Source organism: Primulina eburnea, chromosome 9 (assembly GCF_022965805.1).
Source record: "Primulina eburnea isolate SZY01 chromosome 9, ASM2296580v1, whole genome shotgun sequence".
Classification (NCBI taxonomy): Eukaryota; Viridiplantae; Streptophyta; class Magnoliopsida; order Lamiales; family Gesneriaceae; genus Primulina; species Primulina eburnea.
The window spans coordinates 28,780,903-28,797,436 of record NC_133109.1 but is presented as its reverse complement, the minus strand read 5'-3'; the positions used below and the strand labels follow the sequence as shown (position 1 = coordinate 28,797,436).

At 35.0% G+C, this 16,534-nt stretch overlaps 1 pseudogene; it reads right to left on the bottom strand.

Moving 5' to 3' along the window:
* Window positions 1-2,695: 2,695 nt before the first annotated feature.
* On the bottom strand, window positions 2,696-3,915 carry LOC140840495 (probable membrane-associated kinase regulator 6; annotated as a pseudogene).
* Between the last annotated feature and the right edge of the window lie 12,619 nt (window positions 3,916-16,534).

Here is a 16,534-nt window from a genome sequence, read left to right as displayed (position 1 = left end):
ATAAAAATAGATCTCGAAAAAGCGTATGATAGACTTTCCTGGGATTTCATCCGAGAAACACTCATGGACGTAGGCCTAAACCAAGATTGGACAAGAAATATCATGAGCTGTATCGAATCGAGCAGATTTTCAATAAATTGGAACGGGGAGCAACTTGATTGGTTCAGACCTACAAGGGGAATTAGACAAGGTGATTCAATGTCTCCATACATTTTTGTTTTGTGTATTGAGAGGCTAAGTCATATAATTTGTCAAGCAGTGAACTCAGGGAAGTGGAAACCAATCAAACTTTCAAGAAACGGGCCGCCTCTTTCGCATCTTTTCTTTGCGGATGATATGGTGCTATTTGCGGAGGCTTCAAATGAACAGATACAAGTTATTCTTGAATGCATGAATAAGTTCTGCACAGGATCAGGACAAAGAATAAACCGTCAGAAATCACAAATCTACGTTTCTAGAAATGTCGATATCACCTTGGCAAATTCTATATCAACCTTTGCTGGTATTCCTCTAACAAATGACTTGGGCAGGTATCTTGGTGTTCCATCGATTCATGAGAGAGTGAAAGGAAGCCTTTTCAAGCAAGTTTTGGAAAAAGTAAAGGCGAGATTAGAGGGCTGGAAAACAAAATACCTAAGCCTAGCAGGGAGACAAGTTCTTATACAATCAGTGCTAAATGCTATTCCAGTTTTCACTATGCAAACATGCTTGTTACCTAAAGGCATTTGTTCGGAATTAGAGAAAATCATCAGAAGTTTTCTATGGGGGGGAAAAATTGGAGAAAGGAAATGCCATATGGTGAAATGGGATCAAGTGACTAAATCAAAGAGTAATGGTGGTTTGGGTATAAGAAAATTAACCAACATGAATTTAGCATTCATGACTAAGCTGGGCTGGAGACTTTTAGAGGAAAAAGACAGCCTTTGGACGAAAGTTTTGAAAGGTAAATATATGCGCAATGGAAATAATCCGAACAATATCATAGCAAAACATGGCGCATCAAATGCCTGGCAAGGGATATCCAAAATTAGTACAGTGCTGGAAAACGGTAGAAAAATGGCTGCTAGAAATGGGAAGTCTACTTGTTTCTGGACGGATAGATGGCTAATTCAGGAACCTTTGCAAAATGTATTGCTCAAGAACATTGCAGAAATGGATCAGACCAAGAAAATAAATGCTTATTGGATAAGTGGTGAAGGGTGGGACTGGAAAGCAATAGAAGGACTCTTGCCAATTGATGTCCAAAACAAATTGGCGGCTTACATCCTTTTGGACGATGATAATGCTGAGGACATTAGCTGCTGGGGAAGAACTAGCAATGGCTTATTCACAGTAAAGTCAGCTTATGAGATGGTTAATGATTCCGTTGACAACAGACAAGAAAACAAGTGGAAAACCATATGGAACCTTCAGGTCCCAAACCGAGTTCGAGCTTTTGTATGGCTAGTTGTTCTCAGAAAGATCATGAGCAATGAAGAACGAGTCAAACGAGGATTTACTACAGAGGGTCACTGCCCTTTATGTACAGAAGAAATTGAAGATGTAGACCACATTTTCAGAAAATGCAAAGAGGCAAAAGGGATTTGGAGAGAGCTACTTGCCAAAAGCAAGAATAAAGATAATTTAAGACTCCCTTTTGATGATTGGATGTGGTCGAACCTAGCTAAAGCCACACAGAAAGATACTGATTTCCACTGGAACAGTATGTTTGCAATTGCAATTTGGTGGATTTGGAAATGGAGGAATGACTATGTGTTTAAGAATAAGAAGTTGGATGTCAAGATGAAGACAAAGTGGATAAAGGACCAGTATCTGGAAGTGCAAGCAGCCTTTTTAACAAAAAGAGTTATACCTCATAACAAAATTGCACATGAATATCGAAGAATCAGGTGGATACCTCCACCAAATGATTGGTGTGCTTTAAATGTTGATGGAAGTGTCAAATTTCAGGGTAAACAGGCAGGTGGAGGTGGGATCTTAAGGAAGTCAAACGGGGAATGGATTACGGGATTCATTTACAATATAGGCATCTGTACCATTGAGGAAGCAGAATTATGGGCAATATATAAAGGCTTGGAACTAACTTGGAAGCTGGGATATAAAAAAGTAGAGCTTGGAATAGACTCAGAGGTTGCTGTAAAGTGGCTACATGGAGAAGGGATGCCATGCTCTTCACTTTATAATTTGATCTTCAAATGTAAAAATCTACTAGATAGGGAGTGGGAAGTCAAAGCATTGCATATCTACAGAGAACAAAACAGAGCAGCAGATTTCTTGGCTTTGACATCACACAATTATGACAGAGGCTGGAAAGAAATTGAAGTCCCTTCGACAAGATTGAAAGAGATAATAGAAGAAGACAAGCTCGGTGTGAGTGTCGGTAGGAGAGTGCCAATTAGTTAGGCACTTTCTTTTGGGTGTCCCCCTCCCCTTTGATCAAAAAAAAAAAAGTGTCTTTTTTTTTCTTTTTTTTTTTTTGAAACGGCTAAATTAAAGTGTCTAGTTCTGGTTACATATGTAATCACATTAACTTGCAAAATATGGATTACATCCATTTCGATCCTTGTAAATAACATTAATATTCATGTCGTGTTTTAGACACGAAATCTTTTGTATTAACATGCATATTTATTAAGAACGAAATCTTTTGTATTAACATTAATATTCATGTCGTGTTTTAGACACGAAATCATAGAATACGATCAGAATCAAATCCAAATTTCTTAAGCCAAATCATTACAAAATAAAAATTATAAAAACGTTATTTCAGAGACCTAAATTAGTCAAAAAATGCTGCAGGTCGCGGTGGGAAAACGACGAGTCTTATTCGTTGGACCGTTTAAAAAATAATAATTTTCACCCAACAATGACATTACTAAAGCTTCGAGCAAAATTGACAACTTTTCTTATTTGGCTTTCCGTTGATCCCAACTCGGCAAAGAGACTTGTGCACCTCATCAATTTATGATCTGAGATTACTTGAATTCTTCGACGTATCAGCGCCTTGACGTCTACATGAGTTCTGCATCAGATGTCTACGACTTTTGCCATGCATTGGAATTCTACTTTCACCCTTTTTGCATGCATAAAAACCATACAATTTCCCACTCTCATTTCTCTGAAATTAAACAAACCAAGAAACATGGTAAAGGTTCAAAAACCAAACATATTTAATGGCAAAGTAAGTAACACAAAAGAAGAACATTTAATTTAAAAGTAATATATATAATTGAGAGCTCTCCTTACCTATTGATCTTTTGCAGTAGAGAATTGCTTCATGAATTGAGCTCTCCATATCACACCAAGACTGGGAAGGAGAGCTCACTTGTGGTGAACTTCTCCAACTTTCGGCCCTTTTCAACCCGTTTCGAAGAACTTCAATTTTTTCGTCCATTTTCGTGGATTTATCGAAATCCTTAACTGAATTATAATGATAATCTGAACTGGTTCGTGGAGACAGCTCAACGACCCTAATGTTCTTTCTTGAAGACCCTAAAGTCTGATAAAGTGGCTTCAGAAACCCGAAACACTTGTGAAGGATTCTTGTGTATGAATTCCTCCATTTTTTGATCAAATCTATGTTCTTATTTACTAGAGCATTTATTGATGAAACGGGCGATACGGGAACGGAAGTTGTAGTTGTCGTCGTTGAGGCCTCAACTTGCGTTGATCTGTGAGGTACACTGGTTTGATGTGCCCATCAGAGAATATTTCATCAGCATCAACGAGAGCTGATAAGGCTGTGACAGGAACATTGAAATCGAAAGTCTGTTCGAATTTTTCGGTCGAAATGGAGGTAAGAATGTCGAGGAGATTATGGGATGAAGAGGGTTTCTGGTGCGTCAACCAGCTGTAAGAAAAACTTTCGGTGGCCAGAGGTTTTGATGAATCTTCCATGGTGAGAAATAAAGATACACAAGTGTTTTGAAATGTTTGAGGACTCGGACAATGGTTTTATATAGTAATTCTGATGGATAAATACACACGTGTGAAACTGTTCTAACATTGACCTTGACATTTGTAATTTACAGGCTAATTTCGCTTTCTTCTCCGAAAATTCAATTCCAAAAGTGTATCCATTACAATCAAGAAGTGTGAATGCTAATTTTCTTCTTTTCCTTTTTGGAAATGTTTTTCACATCCTTTTAATTTTTCTCGTTTGTTAATTATAAAATAATCACGCATCAAAAGTTTCAGTCAAGTTAGTCATCCTATTATTTTGCCCAAGCTCGTAGTAGAGAGAGATAATGGTAAGATTTGTATTAATATTATTTTTTCTTGAGAAAAAGATATATATATATATGTTGTTTTAACATGTGGTTATTTAAATTTTTTTATGATGTTTGAGTAAATCTTCGAACTAATGTAAAAACCTACAAACCATGTTAATCAGGTATACTACACTATTCAAACCATGTATGAGAAGTTCATCCGAAAAATGTGAGCGGAATCGAACTCATGACAACTCGAACGCCCTGTTGGGAGGGGGAGCAAATAATTTTTTTTTTTATCCGCATTCAATATACTTCCATTTTTTTATTGTTGAGAATATGTAAGTATGTCTTACATATTTTTATTCCTGAAACGAGTTAGTTCTGTCCATATTCACAATATCAAGTAATAATTTTAGCATAAAATATAATAATTTTAATTTCATGAGTGACCTAAATATAATATTTGTATCACAAAATTGACCCGTAAGACCGTTTCACAAGAATTTTTAAGATAAAAATATGACGTGTCCCCAATATTACATGAATAAACAACTTAACCATGTCTGCAGGAAACAAGTAAAATTTTAAGACTCTGGAATACAATTTAATGTCGATGTGTGTTCTAGATGCATGCACGGCTCATGATTACACTGCCTTATTTGATTACGCAATGAAAATTACAAATTTGAAAGTGGTAAACTTAAATAAAAGCACTAGCTAGAAAAGAACTAGAAAGCACATCCTTTATCTTCATTTGTTTTTTGAAAGTGGATAATTTTTCCAATTCACACCACAATCATGTTGGGCAAGAAAACATAAAAGAAAGCTACGTACAATATATGCAAAGGTTAATTTCCTCCAACATAACTTTAGAATTGTGTGTGTTGTTCCATCCCCACAAGCTATTATGACATTCGTAGCAAACCAAATGCAAGTTTTCTGCTACTTTTTTGTGTAGCATTAGAAGCCATGCACGTTTGCACATTCATTTAGGAAGTTTCGCGGTGATTTGAAATATATTATTGAAGATCGTCGCGCTTGTATTACCCAGAGACTCGTAGCACAACACATGCGGTTATTTCTGGATTCTCCACCGGAATCCAATCGGGTTTCCATTCGTCTCTTGAAATAGGAATGGCCGTTACCCTCAATGGGAGCTATGGTTCCTCGACTAATATGGCCAGCCTAGATCTCCCCTCGATTGTTTCTGGTCAAGCTACTCCCCACAGGGGTCCTTTATCCTCTACAGCCCTCGGTAACTTTCGTGCCTCTATTGAATCTTTTATTCTATTATCTGATTTCTTGGTCTATGAGGTTAATCGATCAGTCAATTATTTTGGGATTATTGTGAAAGAATATTACCTGAATTTGTTTGTCACTTTGAGTGGAGTTGAGTAATCCATATCCAGTTTCCTCGTATTTCGGATTTTATCTAAATATATGAGAACAACAATAACTTACTCTCCTCCAATCTACGTTTAATGTTCCTGAAGGCTCAAAGGGTCCGTACTCTCAACATGAAAATGGAATCGTCTCACAACATCTTCTCAAACCTGTGGCTTCAACAACGTTCCAGCTCGCAACCATTTAGAATCTCAGTTCCAACCATATGTCAAACAAAAAATTCAAAAAAGAACTAGTTATTCTATGAATTTCACTAAAATTTGCTCGTAATCAGTGGTTTACCTTGCAAAAATTTAGATTTCCGAACGAAATTGAAGAAGGCGAAAGACTTCGGAGCTTCAAATCTGCACCCACACCACTGCATCTGAACTTGCAGCCGTTTTGTGCTTATGAAAATGGGTGAAGAATGGGTAAATGGCTTTTTTCAGAGAAAGGGTGATTGGGTCATGAAGGAAAAATTTCTTTATTAAATTTATTTCTCAAGATTATCTTGTTAATATGATCTTGAATATTTAAATATGGTTTTACCTTTCTAGATAATGTGTAGGTTTCCTTGTTAATAAATTTTAGGGCTATAAATAAGAGGATTTATCTCATGCAAAAGGGGGTGATTTACGCAGAAGCACATACATACTCTTGCACCTTTGCACGCCATAAACTTTAGATAAAATAATCTACAAGGTTGTTGCTGATCGAATAGTGCTGAATTCACATGTTGTCGTGATTGTTGGAGACATCTGCAGACGACAACTGTGAAGGAGTTGTATGAAAATTTGTTTTTGTTGCTCCAGTTTTGGCATCGTGTTTTGCTTCCTTATACAATGTTTTAATGTGTTTCTTTGTTTTAGGAATCATTTGATTTTCTCAACTTGTCGAGAAAATTGGTTTTTGATTAAAATTACTATTGTTACTTTTTGTGTAAACTCATTAGTTTTCCAGTGATTATTTTTGTCCTGAGACATCGCACAAGTAGTATTTATACTTGTACAAAACTTATTTCGTTTCATCGTATTTACTTAAAATTAATTTGTATTACAAACATATATATTCCGCTGCTTGTTGTACAACATTTCACATAACACTTGATTCAAATAAACACAAATTTAAGGTCATGTATGATCTTACTTCTTTTATTGTCAAACAAAATATACCACGTACCAAACATGTCATACAAAGTTGCAATTACAAGAACTGTAGCATTTCAGTTTCGTAACATTGTGGCTCAAAAGTTATTAGTTTCAAGCAGTTTTAAGATTCAACAGTGTTTTATTAACGGGTTGCGCGTTATCTTTGAATCCTTAAAAACTAGTCAAACGTTGGATTAAATTGTTATCACAACATAATCTCACCTACCAAACACAGCCGCATCATCTCATGACCCACATGCCCCGACTCTTGACTTCCAAAACAGATCAATTATTTGGACTGGGCTAAGTTGAGATAGGAGAGGCTTTATTACTTGAGTAATTTTAAAAAATACAGTCTATTAGGCTGGGCTACAGCTCGGTAGAGCCCCTCAATAAATATGTGATATGTCAAAAGCTATTATGTTTATTAAAGCTAGAAGTCCTCGATCCCATAGAAATCGTTGGTTTTAGTCTTTTAGAATCGTTGACTTGCCCTCGATACTTACAGGTTTTATCTATTAAACACTCTGTGTGTACCTCTAAGGATGTAAACGATCCAAACCAAATTAAATAGTATCAAGCTTGAGCTTGGTTCGTTTAAGATTGTTTTCGAGCTCGATTCGAGCTTCTATTGTTAAGCTCAAGCTCGATTTGTATTGAAATTATGAAGCTCATGAAAAGCTCGAGCTCGGCTCGTTAAAAGCTCGTTTATCATGTTAATCAAGCCGGGCTCGAGCTTGATTCGTTAATAGCTCGTTTATCATGTTTAACAAGCCTGACTTGAGCTCGGCTCGTTTTCGAGTTCGTAAAACATAGAATTGAGCTCGAATTTGAGCTTGATTCGGGCTTGTTAAAAATTAAATATATCTATGAACTAATTTTAAATTATACATAAAAATATAAATTTATTCATAAATAACCAAAACGACAAAAATAACAACTAAAAAAATATAAACTAATTAAATTATTGAACATCGCAAAATAATACATCTAACATCCAAATAACAAATATTCGTCATACACTGATATCACCATATAAATAACATTGCAATAACTTCACTCCTTTAATACTCCATTCGATGTGTTCCAAATAAATTTTATTTTTTAACCAATATAAATTCATTATATTCAATATAATATTTTAGTATCATAATTTTTAAAGTTATTCGACGTGAACATGGCTTAGTGATGTAAATTTTTTGGAAAAAAAATAATAAGTTGGTGTATTTCTGTTAATTTATTATGTTTTAAAGAACATTTTAGTATAATAATATTCAAGTAAGATAAAAAAATGTAATTGTGACTATGTGGTGTAAATTTATCTTTTTTTCAACTATGTTTTCTGTTCAATTCCTTCCATTGACATTAATAATAATATTTTTATTTGTCAACTCAACAAATGAGCCAATTTCGAGCTTACGAGCCACCTAAACAAGCCGAGCTCGAGCTCGCAAGCCTATTATCAAACATGTTTGCAAGCTCACGAGCCGAATATATTTAGGCTTGAGCTTTGTTTGATTAAATTTTCGAGCTTGATATGATTAACAAACGAACTCAAACGAGCTTTTTATCGAGCCGAGCTTCGAATAGCTCACAAACGATTTGGTTCATTTACATCCCTATGTACCTGTATCACTAGTATGTATAAAAATGTAGGTTCTATGTTATATTGAAAGCCTTTTTTTGTGATAACAAGAACTATTTAGTTGTTTCATTCTCTTTACAGATTTCGAGCTGGATGCCCTAGAATCAAGACTACTTTACTCTCTCGTGAATCAACTTTTTTAGGGCCGTTAATCGTCATATTTGGATTAGATTACAAGGAGCATTAATTGTGGTGTACTGTGAAGGGAAAGAAGACAAGACAGTTTGCTTTTGTTCGGCTAAAAGTATAGATGAACGTTAAAGGAGACTTGAACGTTGGAAATTTTCAATTATTTAAAGGCGAGATTCAAGAATGAAGAGACCATATATTGAAGCTATTTTATAATATGTCTTTAAAAATATTTTGAGCACTCCTATCTTTCGATCATAAAGCTACTCAACATAGCACACACGTAAATCTATATTCGATTGTCAATTATCATTTCGCTACACAACAAGTCAAGATGTTATCATTTAGAGATGTTTGTTAAAATTGTTATGACTTAAGTCTGAACTTAGGGTTCAAGAGGAAATTGTTGTTAGTTCTTGTTGTTAAAGATGATATTAGGAGTTTTAATATAGACGGTGGATAAATCATAGTTAAAGTGAGTTGTTATAAATTTTTGTAAAACTAAAGTCTTCTAGTGAATTCTTTCCTTGATTGGAAGCAAAGGAGACTTATAGAAGGATTTTGATTTCGGAATTCCATTAAATTCTTGTGTTATTTATATTAAGCTTCATATTATCGATCTTCTGCATCTATTTAGTTTACTAGCACTAGCCTACCTTTTCCGCACTTAGAAAAACAATATTTCAATAATAAGTTGTGTCTAGCTGGTTGAAAATAACCATTAACAACTAAAAACTTTTAAGTTCGGCTTAAGTTTTAAAGAAAATTTTAAAAGAATTTATTCATCTCCTCTAAAACTTATCTTTGATATACCACTCTGTATTTGATTTATTTGTGCTTTCCTACTTTTGATATTTATGAAAAAACTCATGAAAAATATAAATGTGTTGGAGAATATTTAAAATTAAGTCATTTCGTAGTTTGTTGTGTAGGAAATCATATTATAATTTATTTAAACTCATTAATCTATAATAATGTATTTAATAGAAAAAAACAAAACGTGTAATTTTTCTAAAACAATTAGATATCTTAAATAAATTGATCATTTATGCTAAGAGTATTACTTTTATTGTGAATATGGGTAGGGTTGACCCGTCTCACAGATTAAGATCCGTGAGACGGTCTCACATGAGACATACTCTTCTTTTATAGGCAAAAACTTGTGTGAGACGGTCTCACGGGTCGTATTTGTGAGACGGATCTCTTATTTGGGTCATCCATGAAAAAGTATTACTTTTTATGTTAAGAGTATTACTTTTATTGTGAATGTGGGTAGGGTTGACCCGTCTCACAGATTAAGATCCGTGAGACGGTCTTACATGAGACATACTCTTCTTTTATAGGCAAAAATTTGTGTGAGACGGTCTCACGGGTCGTATTTGTGAGACGGATCTCTTATTTGGGTCATCCATGAAAAAGTATTACTTTTTATGCTAAGAGTATTACTTTTATTGTGAATATGGGTAGGGTTGACCCGTCTCACAGATTAAGATCCGTGAGACGGTCTCACATGAGACATACTCTTCTTTTATAGGCAAAAACTTGTGTGAGACGGTCTCACGGGTCGTATTTGTGAGACGGATCTCTTATTTGGGTCATCCATGAAAAAGTATTACTTTTTATGTTAAGAGTATTACTTTTATTGTGAATATGGGTAGGGTTGACCCGTCTCACAGATTAAGATCCGTGAGACGGTCTTACATGAGACATACTCTTCTTTTATAGGCAAAAACTTGTGTGAGACGGTCTCACGGGTCGTATTTGTGAGACGGATCTCTTATTTGGGTCATCCATGAAAAAGTATTACTTTTTATGCTAAGAGTATTACTTTTATTGTGAATATGGGTAGGGTTGACCCGTCTCACAGATTAAGATCCGTGAGACGGTCTCACATGAGACATACTCTTTCTTATAATATGAATTAATTTGTATTGAATTTAAATCAACAAAGTTGGAGCCAGGAAAACAAATGGAGGGGGATTTTTAAAATAATCAATTATCAAATAAAGTATATATTCACGTAGATGCACAAAACAGGTGCCATTATTACGTTTGTACATATATTTAAAAAAAAAGAAGAAGTGATTTTAAAAATTTATATTAATTTGCTATAATAAAAAATAAATAAAATTCAAAAACAATAATTATACAATACCGAAATCAATACTTCATCAGTTCCTAACATATTTCTCAGCAATCAAATTTGCAAAAACTGATAAAATTAATGTTTTAATTAATCATGTTAATGTAATTAATAATTTTAAATTTTGCTGTAACCAAACATAGACATAAAATAATTGTGAAAGAATTTACTTAAAGTAGTTTAAAATTTATATAGTGTCGTTATCAAATTATTATTTATATTTTTTTATTTAGTTAAAATGTGTTAACCCCACTCCACTCGGAGTCCACTCCACTCCAACTCGAAGGTTGATGGGATGGAGGTAAGTGGCTTTTTAATTGAAAAAAGACTTCAACATCGAGATTTGACTTTCATTTTTTACTATTTGAACTATATATCAATTTTTTTTTATTTTTATACTTTTTTAAAAAAAAAAAATTCTCTGTGTTAAGAAAATAAAATAAATAAGTTGACTCTTTAACCCATAATGAAGCCCAGTTAAATTGGGTGAGTTGGTGGACAATTTATTGGGTCGGGTTTTGTTGCATTCCTGATAATACTGGTAACGGGGCAAAAAGATCACGAACTGGCGATCTGTGCACTTGGAAAGCCAAAAGTGTTAGTAGGGTGTCGAAAGTGTTTTCAATGTAATCACTCCAACGTTTAAGTCTGTTGAGTATTCACAAAAAAGAAATGAGAGTACTATATATAGAGTATATAGTGAGTGCTTATGATAAATTTTAAGTGAATGTCTTAAATGATCAAGCAAACCTAAGTATTTATATGGGAAAAGGTAATGAGAACCTTGTTTTCAATCTCCGGCTATTCCTCTCGATCAAACGGCTGCTCATGCCATGCCTGCCTAACACTGTCAATATTGACAACTCATACTGTCTTAAGTCTTGTTACATCGCCCCTACGTGCTCTGTAGTAGCCCGAATTCCAAATTGGGTAATTAACGGATTAATGGTGATTAAGAAGGTTTAATGTGTAATTTTGACCGTGGTCATGATCGGACGGACCGAAGAGGGTTCGGAAGCACCGAAGAGTTCGGACGATCCGAAGTGTAGTTCGGTGAATCCGATCATAGGTGTCAAGTGTTGATCGACACGTCATTTTTCCATGCATGTTCGGACGGTCCGAAGTGTATGATCGGAGGATCCGATCATGAGCTGTCAAGAGCCAATGGACACGTAGCGTTCGGACGTTCCGAAGTGTTGTTCGGAGGATCCGAACATGGCCTATAAATAGTGCTCGGATTTCTCATTTGTGACTTGCCAATTCATGATTTTGCCTCATAGTTGAGAGGATTTGGAAGGTTTCTAGGGTTAGTTGTTGGTCGAGCGATAGCCAAGAGCTGCCAGGAGTAGTAGCGTAGCGGCGCCTGAGTTTCAAGGCAATCGACATCAAAGGGCTGTCGACGGACGAAGGTAAACCCTAAACCTTTGGTAGTACTAGGGAGTACTGGTTTTGCTAGTCGAGCATGGTAGTATTGATTGAGTATGTTTTTGATGCGTAGGCTTGTGCTAGACCTGATTAGCGGTGTTGTGTAAGGTTAGGCTTGCTGTGATAGAGGTACGAAAGTACTATCCGAGATATCCTGGTTGAGTATACATTCATATATGTGTTGCATGATTATTTGCTGCATTGTTATATGTCATATGACGCATGCTATTATGTCACGTTTATTACTGCACGTTGCATTTCATGTTGAGCCGTATTCTCCTTTGAGATAGCCTTTACTGTTGAGCTGTATCTCTTTCGAGATAAGCTATATCTTGGGGCCGCTCAGCCCTGTCTTGTGGACGCATGGACACCGAGAGTACACAGTGGCCGACGGGTCGGGAGGGCTTCGGTGGTCCGGGACATTTTAGGTCCACGTCTGTCTTGTAGTGGATGCAGTGACCCAGAGGTGTACCGCGCGGCACTATCCACTTGGCGCCTCTAGACTGAGCATTGTTGAGATCCTTTTGTGACTCCTGTTTCTTGACTACCCCGGTATCATGATCATAGCATGTGCATTTCATATAGGTCTGTATACTCATACTTTTGTACTGGGCGTTCTTATCGCTCACGTCCTCGGTTTTGTTTATTCTTGGACACCCCATTCCCACGGGGCAGACCTCAGGTTGGACAGCTCAGGAGGAGCAGGAGGAGGACGTTGAGGAGCTGGTTGGTTTAGTTTATCGGTATTGTTTTGATTCGATATGGTTGTATTGGATATTTTATTTTGAGTTATTCTAGACTTCGATTGGGTTGTATAACCATTATTTTGTTGACTATTTCCGCTGTTATCTCTGATTATTGTTAATTAGGTTAATTGCATGCTTAGTTTTTGATTAGTAGGTGATTCTGGAACGGGTCACTACATGCTCTGACTGACATATTAATGATTTCGAAACATGCTGATCCATATCTATGGGCCTAGGATCGAGGCATGTCCCGAGCTATTCGGCTATAGGTCATGATGTGAGGACATAGACATGGTCCTTGATCCATTATCATAGTCTTCTTATACCGTCCGAATTAAGCTAGAAGCCCGGGTTTGTTTGAGTATATGCTGGTCTAATCAACTTCCCTAGTTGTTGCATAACAGGGATGATTTATATAAGAACATTCTCTTTACCTAGACTGTTCTTCCTCTCGGTAGCCCTAGGTTCCCGATCACTCTGCGCCCAAGTCCAACGATGACCTAGGCTTAATCTGGGCCATCGCTACTCACTACTTAAATAGTCGGACTAGAGTCCTACTCGCTATCCCGAATTTTCAGGTTGAACTTGGGTGGGGGATCAATTATATTTTGAATTTTAGGAAGGCTAGGACTGATGGAAACATATAAATGATCAATATTGAAAATTCAACATAATATATTATTTTTTATTATAAATTTTGTTCCATATAAAACTGAGTGGGAAAGAAAAATTATTGGGCCCGCCTCTTCATATTTCACAAACCAAACCTTGACAAAATACTGCTGATGACGAGTTATTCCACAAAAACACAGCTGCATCGTCATTATTATCGTACAAGAACAGAGAAATAAGTAGCCAAGTTGTGTGACTTGCACAGTCAACGTGCATTATGCGATGCTGCGTCATGATTCAGAAGTTGGCACATCGCGGGGCCATGCATTCTCAACTACTACACAAACCGAAAGTTGATGGATTATCAAATGTGGATGTGATCAAGATTGTTGGATTTTTTCAGAAAATCGGAATCAGAAAACGCAGTGTCATTTAAAATTTATAGTTCAAGTCTCTCGAACTATAGTTCAAGAGTATTCAGTATATCGCTTGTCTCTTATTTTTCAGACTTACTAATATACGTATTTGTTTGAAATACTATTCCTTATAATTACATTAAAGATTGTAGGGTAAATCAGGTGAGTTGGGTGGACTATTTAATCGGGCCAACTAGGTGTTTCTTCTTGAGAATGTTGGAGGTCGGGGCTGAAGGACTTACACGCTTTAATAGCAAAGATTGTTAGTGGGGCACCGAAAGGTTTTCCAGCACGGTCACTCCGACGTTAAAGTCAATCAAGTGTTTACAAAGAAATGTGCAATATAGAGATTATATGATTAGTGTTTTTAGAAAATGTTAAATATATAATGGTGACATTGTTATCAGTTATTGGCTATTCCTCATGATCAAGTGGATGTCCATGTCCTACCCTTCCGACACTATCATTGCTGCCAACTCATATTGTCCATAGTCTTATCATATCATCCCTACATCCATTGAATAACATGTCAATGATTTCGGATTAAGGCCTTCCATACCCGTGGGCTCAGGATTGACGCATGTTCCGAAGTGTTTGTGCAGTAACTTTGATGTGAGGATACAGACAGAGTATCCGATTCAGTAAGTCTTTTTATAATGTTCGGTCTAAGATGAAAGCTCGATCTTGTTCATGATCAGCTTCTCTTGTTTTTTGCAAACTCAAAGATGACCTATAAAAGAATATTTTTTTAACTTGATATGTTTTTTAATCCGCTTCCCTTACCATCCCGATCTATCTTCTACCACGAATCGAGCACTATGTATCTTGGTTTTATCACAAGAAAATGTCTGAATTAAATATAATTTGGTCAATCGGAATATAAAATTTATTAATTAGTATAATTAATCATGCATGTAGATGCATAGACGACAAAAAAAATAGATAGGTACACACGATGCCTGCATGCGGTGGATGGATCACAGGTTTCCCTCTTGAATCGGACTACCAGTGCAGAGTTTTGTTGGTACCTATTCAGAATTTTGTCCACATATAGGTCCCCAAAATCCTATCCACCAACAATTAATATATATATATATATATATAAGGCGTTATATTGAATTTTTTTATTTTAAAAAAGCCTCTTTTCTTAAAATATATTTATTTATTTATTTAATTCGAATTAATAAACTATATAAGCCGGTTATATTGAATTTTTTTTTTTTATTTAAAAAAGCCTCTTTTCTTAAAACAGGTAGTGTTATGTTACAAAAGCACTTAAGACAGTCTTTTTTAGAAATTGAAATTTAATGAATTTTTGTCTTTAACTTCAATTTTTTTTTAAATTAAAAATAAAAATATTTTTAACATTTATTGGCTTCTGGGTTTTTTTTTAAAAAAATAAAATCATTTAAAAATTTAGAATTATTTAAGTGTTTTTTAAACTACAACTTCTGTATCCAAACTAATTCTTAGTGGATGAAATTTGTTAAGAACCATCTTTTTATTTGTAAAAAATATTTTTACAGAAATGTTTTATAATTAAATAATTCAAAACCCAATTTATATGCTAAATAACATGTCACTCGTATCATCCCAAAAATGGAAATCTCCTCAATTTTTTAAGCCATAATTCAGAAAAAATAAATTAAGTCGGTCCACATGACAGTGACAGGGTGCGCACATGGCTCGTTTCCGATTCACATGCTTAGGAAGTCTCGGATGCTGTACGTCCACGTACGAACATTCCGTTGGTGCTCGAAATGCCGTCGCGCGTCTGAGCTTAATTCCTTAGGCAACCTGCATAATAGGATTTTGATTTCTAATGACCATTGCTTGTATTTCTAATTATAAAAGTGAGTTGAATTCAGTCCATGGTTTTCAAGTACAGTACCTAATTGGTCTATGATCTATATGAGTAGTTTTTGGAGATGTTCCTCACTATCTTTATTCGAAGACTAGTCAACTATGCGCATATTTCTGTAAAAATCAATATTTTTGACGATAAAAATATATTTTTTTAGGGCCAAAAACAAAAAAAAAATTGTTTGTGGAGACGGTCTCACGGTCGATTTGTGAGACGGATCTTTATTTGGGTATCCATGAAAAAGTACTATTTTTTGTAAGAGTATTACTTTTTATTGTGAATATCCGTAGAGTTGACCCGTCTCACATATTATGATTCGTGAGACGGTCTCACATGAGACCTACTCTTTATTTTAGATGTGAGACTAATCTAATGATTTTGATCAAAAATTACTTATGTATCCAATTTTCATTTATCACGATCACATAGAAATTTTATTGACTATCTAAAAAAATTATATTTTTTATTAAATATTGACATCTTTCACGAATAAAGATATCTGAGATTATTTCATCAAAGACATACTCTTTTTATATACAATGGATTAAGATAATAATCCTTGCGATTGTGTAATCATTATTGAAAAGCTAAAAAATCATTTTAAAAATCGATATTTAGATAAGATGGAAAATTTCTATTAAAGACTTGACAAAATTCTAGGAGATTTAATGCAATTTACCTTTATGACAAAATTAATTAGTCAAATATGGTATTATATTTATAATTTAAGAAAGAGTAAATGACTTTATTTTAGTATTTATTAATAATGAAGAAAAAATTGTGAGCCTAAAAAGTGTGTGAACCTTATC